This window comes from Camellia sinensis, chromosome 7 (genome assembly GCF_055761805.1).
Source record: "Camellia sinensis isolate YWXY chromosome 7, ASM5576180v1, whole genome shotgun sequence".
NCBI lineage: Eukaryota > Viridiplantae > Streptophyta > Magnoliopsida > Ericales > Theaceae > Camellia > Camellia sinensis.
The window spans coordinates 41946287-41953941 of record NC_138967.1 but is presented as its reverse complement, the minus strand read 5'-3'; positions in this window follow the sequence as shown (position 1 = coordinate 41953941).

Sequence of the window (7655 nt, the reverse complement as noted above, 5' to 3'; positions counted from 1 at the left end):
TGTCTGGAATCTTATAGGGCATCCAAGTAAACGCTTCTATGTTTGTTCGCAAGAAAGACTCTAACTCTCTCTCCTCCTCTGCGATCATGCCTGAGCTGAAAAGAAAGAAGTGCTCTCCATCATCTTCTTAGAATAGAACCTTCTTCAAAGCTTTATCACTCTTGTCGACTGGTTCTTTGCCAAAATCATCTAGGACCTCCATGTTGTCGTCTTTAATTTCCACTGTCTCTTCCTCTCACACATTGTAGGTGGACTTCATTGCTGTCATGGAGCAATTTTTTTCCTGCACTTGATGCCCTCTAACCTTCTCAATCCCATGTTCAGTTGGGAATCATAACAATTGGTGCAATGTTGAGGGGACTGCCCTCATTACATGCACCCACGGTCTTCCCAAGATAACATTGTAAGGGGAGATGGTGTTAATCACTATAAACTCTGTGCTTACTTTCGTTGTGCCTGCTTGCACCTGCAAATTTGTGGGTCCTAGAGGCCACATCAGTATTTCGTTGAATCCAACCATTGGGCTGTTGGACTGCTCCAGATCATCTGGGTGAAGGTCAAGTTCTTTGTAACACCTAACATACATGATGTCACAAGAACTGCCTTGATCAACTAGTATGCGCCTCACTTGGCACTCTCCAATCTTCAGCGTTATCACTAGGGCATCGTTGTGTGGATGCTACACCAAATCCAGGTCTACCCCAGTAAAAGAAACCATTGGACCCTAGTACTCATTTATCCTAGGCTTCTTTTGCTGGACCTGATACACATGTTGCAGGTGCCTTACTCTCTGAGTTTCCCTACATACAACATTCTCATTGACTTTCAAGTGAATCACATTGATCACCCGAGGTCCATTTGCTTGTTGTGGTGGCGGTGGTAGAGGTGGTGCTGCCGGTGCCAGGGGCGGCCTTGCTTCCTCGTCTCTTGTTCTGGCCTCATCTACTAGATCTCTCAGGTGAACCTGTCTGACCAGATCCTTTAAGTGTGTCTTCAGAACCCAACATCCTTGAGTTAAGTGTCCATCCTCATTATGGTAAGCACAATGCTTCCCAAGGTTCCTTCCCATGAACTCACCAGGGATCTTCTCCGACGCTCTGTAACACAGTTGGTTCCTAATCCTTTCTAGAACTTTGTAGACCGAAACCCTAAATACGGTGGTGACTGCCTGTGCAGCCCTTAACCCTATTTACTGCCTGTTAAAGCCAGTGTTACTTCAGCCTCGCTTCAGCGAGCCGTTTCTCTTCTCCTGCTTTGATGCCTTCGTTCCCGATGTATCCTCCTCTGCCTTGGCATACTTCTCGATCCGTGCCATGAGCTCCTCCATACTCTTTGGTAGAGTTTTTGCTAGCGATTTCCGAAGCAGGCATTCATCCTCTAGGTTATTTTTGAAAGATACGACCGCAAGCTCTTGGTTACATGCCGGTATTCGGTTGAACACCTCATAATACCTTTTGGTATATGTCCTGAGGCTTTCACCCTCGCTAATGTTCAGAGCCAACGGAGAGTCTACCCTTAGTGGTTATAACTTGTTCGTAACAAACCTGGCTACAAACATCTTAGCTAGGCCTTCCCAACTCTTCACAGTTCCTTTTGGCAACTTGTGAAACCAATCTGATGCAATTTTCCCAAAGGATGAAGGGAATACCTTGCGCAACAACTTCTTGTTCCCGCTATACAAAGCCATTGAATTCAAATATAAGCCAACATGAAAGTTCAAATCAAACATACTGTTATAAATCTGGAACCTCGGCATATGGAACCTCTTTGGGGCCTCAAACTTATCTAATTCCACTGAGAACAGTGTTTTCGGCTTCACGGGGGATGTGACCTCAACATTCTACCACTTCATCTAGAGGTAGTCCCTCAAATCCTTCTTTGTCCAACCAGGAGCTCGACTATCAACAAATTTCAGCCTCTTTAGTGTACTGCTCCGGTATCATTATGTGTCCTCTTAGACTTATCTTCATTCACCGTGTCAAAACACAGGTCTTCCCTTGGATATGCCAGGGTTCTTTGACACAAGTTCCCCTGGTACGAGGCATCCTCTATTACTCACCTCTTACCGACTCTACTCGCTCGACATCCCGTGAAGGCCGATGTGAGCGCTTGTTTTCCTTGCCATGCTGCGGGGCTACTGGGATTATTTTTTGCCCCGCTTTCTGGGCATCAGTCCTGGCTACTGGCATCGGCATGTCCTGCAACGGCAATGGTGGTTGCATCACATTGTTCTGCATTATGAAGTTGACAACCGATTGTAGGTCTGCCAACTTGTTTGCCATTCCTTTCATCTCAACGTCCCTTCTCAAGCATCTATCCTTTTATACCTGGAGGTTGCTTTTGTTGTAATACTCATCTCGACCTACTTTGTTCTGGGTGTTACCCTCTTCGCCGATGTCCTTTTTCCCTAGGATTTGGATCCTGTACTCCTTTATTACGGTTTTTCTCCCTGGCGGTAGGATCTGTATGCTCACAACTCTCACTGATAATGTCATCCCTAATCTTTTCTTCTTTCCCGTCGTTGGCCATCTATTCTCCTTAAGCTTCCGCATACGGCGTTAAATTATGGATGTAGATTTCCGACCACACAACCAAAAGGGGAACTCAGCTGGAGAGCACCAGCGGAATAGATTAAGCCTAACAACCTACACAAGAAGATGAGAATCCGGTAGTGGTTCGTCCACCCGGCGATACTCAGAAGATCTAGTCAGTAATCAATATCTCTCAATGATAGTAAATTAAGCTTAAACTCACAAGAAAAGAACTTACCTCAGACCCACGAGGGTGCCTTACTTGTGACCTGATCCCTTTAGAAGCCTCACTTCAATGGACTCAGACTCAATGCTCATCTTGGACCCTCATCTAGATAGAGATAAACTCTTCTTGAGCTTTATCTTTATCCAGACTGAGATCCTCTTATGTTCTAGGACTCCTGTCTTTTATCTGCTTATTTTGCATTTTGATATCTACGCAGATAACCTCAGCCTAGCTGAGATTACCTCGGCAACACGACCATGCCACATAGCACCTCGGCTGATACTCCAGCATCACCTTAACCACGTGCTGTCACTCATAAAATACTTTTCCACACTAATAAAACATGCAACAATAATATACGATGAACCTAAACATGGCAACTAAAATATGATTAGTCAGGCAACTACGATGATAAACATGCATTACCATAACACATAACAAATAACAAATTTAACTAAATATGTAAGAAATAATTGGGTTAGTATGCATGAATATACAACAACCAAAGCATCCTAAACAATCATAGAAACATGAATTAAATATTAAGCGAAATGAAACTATATCTTATCTAACACGATGCTATGATAACATGCAAACTATCTAACTATTATTAAGTAAGGAAAACATGATTAGATGTATTGTTATTAAAGAAGAATAAGATCATTACCTTGGTTTGATAATCAAATCGAAGAACAAGCGAAAACAGCAAGAAAGTGTGTTTGAATGTTTCTCTCAAGCTTTATTTCACTTTGATAAACTTGCTTCAACTTAAGATCTACTTTTTGAAGTTAGTATGCTACTGCATTTGGGGTTGAAAATTTTGAAATTGGAGACAAGAGGATGAACACACTTTCCTTGCTTAAATTAACAACTAAAATCACTCTAACACTTGGGGATCATCAAAAGGGAAGGCAATGGGGTGTATTTATAGGCATGTGGTGACTTGGGGACTAAGAAATGTCATCCTAGGGTTCAACCTCGCGATGCCTCCCATCCAAAATGCAACACAATCCCAAATCAACTAGTTATCTGGGTTGGTTGGCCACATGTGCAGCTGCACAACACAGATATAGCCGTATGTCACACGTGTGGTCGTATGTACTAGACAATCATTTTTATTTTGGTCATATCTTTTTCATCCGATACTGGATTGAGGTGATTCAAGCGGCGTTAGAAATCTACCTTAAAGGGCTACAAGTTCATGTGAAATATAAATTTTCTAATTTCAAATTTTACTAGGTTAAAACAAGTCCTCAAGATGAGTCGAAAAATAATTTTAGCTAAAAATAGTTTTTAGAACGAAAATAACAACACAACAGCTCTAACAACTTCGAACGTCTCAAAAGTTAAAATTATGGTACCTTTTATCATTGAGAATCATTTTAAGTACCTAAGTCTCAATGTCGATCAAAATGAGGTGTTTACAATGAGGCCTACAAGGTAGACACTTCAGATCATCTATGTGTGCCCTTTATTAGGGCTCGCACAAACAATATAGAAGAATATAGATAAATGAAGTATGGAGAGTTTGGGTGTGCGCAGTACGGTTTGGACTGTTTGAGAGTAAAATTATAAACCAAATGGAAGATTAGCTAATAATCAAATCCCGATTTAGGTTGTTTGGGGCAGATTAGCGGATTGAAGAATATTATTAACCAATTATCAAGTAGTTGTATAATATATAACACTAGTTTACATAATATTTATCGTATATAACACAAACTAATTTTGCATAATATTTTTAATATATATAACTATTCATTTGTAACAAATTTTATATATTAAATCTTTCTCACACTCATTTTTACTTTTATATTTCATTAGAGGTTAAATAATATATATGTATTAACTATAACAGAGTAGAGTGATTTTGAAGGTGGATTATAAATTTTAAAGTTTAATCTGCAGTTAATGGCTAGAATAGTTTGAATTGGTCCGGATCGGTGCGGTTTTAGCCAATTTGACAGTATTTTGCACAGCTCTAATGGAGGGTTCATCGCTATGTCATGGGCATTTGATCCTCAACTTATTTGTAGGGTTGTATAAAATATCACCAATATGGTAAAAACGCACAATTCGCATCGATTCGCTTGCTAACTGCAGATTGATTTGATCTGTGATTGAAAATTTATAATCTGCTTTTGAAATCACATTGTCCCGTCATAGTTAATATATGTATATTTATTCCAATAAAATATCAAAGTAAAAATAAAGGTGAAAGTGATTTGAAAATTGGGCCAACTTTTTATAAAATTAAAATTTTTATTTTATGTATTTTTTTTTTATTTTTAGTAAAAAAATTATAATATTTTAATAATTTTTTTTGAACTTTTTAGTTGCACCTAAGGTAGATGCACTTAAAAATTGGGAGATTTATTAAGAAATCATTTTTCAAATACTTGTATCCCAATTAGTCCATAACATATTTTAATATTCTAATAAGTCTTATTATTTGGACATTTAATATACCAAATCCTAATTATCACATTTAAAGTATTTTATGGACAATTTTACCATTACAAATATATTTTTTTGAATGTTTAGCAATCTGGTGATGTGAACATTCATATTTTACAATGTGAATGTTCACATTAACGGTGAATGTTCACACCACAGAACATTCACACTGTCAATGTGAATATTATTATTAGAGGTATTTTGGTAAGAGCCGTGTTACAGGTGTAACACCCTCAAAATAATATCTAATCCCATCATCTACAGTTTTATACACATGATAGATAAATCGCATTTCCATACATACATCAGAGTTAATATCACAAAAGGATATGTCATATAAGTTCCAAATGTTACAACATAACATAATGCCTTGTGGGCTTACATCTTCCCAAGTTGCTACTTGGTTACAACAAAAGAAGAGTTCTAACTCTTTTACAAGTAAAGCCCTTGGCTTGAATTTACATGTAATCAACAAAACAAATAACAAACAGAGTCTTCAACTCCTAAACCTCCTAAGCTAAGACCTTGGAGGCAGCATGTCACCTGTACCTGAAAATAGTGTCCCGAGTAGGGTGAACCAAAGTCCAGTAGAGATATGCTAAACAAAATATGAGAAATAACTAAAACAATAACATTCGATAAATGGTTAACACTTATAAGCCAATTTACACCCTTTACAAAGCCACCAACAAGTACATCCATATTTCAAATCCACTTATATTCATTTACCCAAGTTAATTCATAAGCATGGGTCATTACTCACTCAAATAATTCAAAATGAGACTACAACTCATATTATTAACACTTCAATCATTAACAATTCGAAATGAGACTACAACTCATATTATCAGCACTTTAATCATCAACGTCATTCAAACGTATAAAAGATTTCGGGACTTTCACCCTGAACACTCCAGCCAACTTAATTATCAATGGAGTCCATCCGCTATCTCCTCCCAATCAAATATACATATGCAATGTATTTAAACACTTTAACATATACAATGATCAATTAAAGCACATATTCAATGCGTCAATCCAACCGTTATATTCAATGACATAATCCCGTTGATTAGTTTCAATTTACCTAATCATCATGTAGTTTTACAACAATCATGGCTATCCTTCACCGATAGCCCGAAGCAATTATCTCTAAACAGGTAAATAAATCTATCAAACAGATAAATTATTACATTTTCCATGGGTGAGTGATTTATCAATCCAACTACACCATGTAATCATAATTTCCTCCAATTTCATAATTCTCAATTCAATTTCATATTTATACCAAATATTTTATTTAATTTCCAATTAGGGCAAAACTTTCCCTTTTCAAACATCAAGTCCCAAATACTCAATTTCATCAATTATACACAAATGGACCCAAGCTCAAGACCTCTCATACATAATGGAGCCCAATGACGTGAAAACCCCTCTTTTATAATTTCACATCAAACCCTAACTTTATCCAAAACTCCCAAACACCACCATCTACACAAAATAACCAACATTTATGTCAAAACTCATAATAAGGAGTAGATTATCCCTACCTCGAAGTTATGAGCCTAAAGAAGAAGAAGAAGACACTTGAAAGTGCTCCAAATCCACACTTTTTCGAATCAAAAGATAGCCCACGAGATACTCTAGCTTTTTAACAAAGGGAGTAGAGTAGAAACCCTCTAGATCAAGTGTATTTGTAGAGAGAAGGAGCGTGTAGAAAGAGAGAGTGTCGGATCTAGTGTTTGGAGTGGAAAAGAGGTTCAAAAATGGTAAAAAAAAAAAAATGTTGCTGTGAACTGATATACACAGGGCTCGCTCGAGCGAAGGAGTGGTCGCTTGAGCAACCAAACACAAAGAACCTCGCTCGAGCGCAGGAAGCGTCACTCGAGCGAACAATGCATAGCTTCAGGTCTACAACGCAGAAAGCACGCTCAAGCGCAAGAGTTCTCGCACGAGCGAAGAAACTCAAAACATAGGGCTCGCTTGCTCGAGCGTAAGAAAGCTCGCTCGAGCGAAGAATACCAACCTTTAGGTCCAATCTAGACGTAGATGCACGCTCGAGCGTAAGAGTTCTCGCTCGAGCGAAGAGACACACAACAGAAAGCTCGCTCGAGCGAAGAAGCAAAAACCCAAGGCTCGCTCGAGCGCAAAAATCCTCACTCGAGCGAAGATGCCAAATTCTAGATAGCAACTATTTGTTCTAACACCCAACCAACCTTTTCCAAACTTACCAAACATATCCCACAACTCAAATACAAAGAATCAAAGGACGAAAATGAGATATAGACAACAACAACCACCTACAGAACCGAGTCTGGAATACAATGAATAATGGAGGAAAAACTGGGATCGCTATAACCTCCCCCCTTAAAGAATTTCGTCCCCAAAATCAGATATATAAGTTTCAAAGTTGTGATCTTTTCAATACTCAACATGATTAC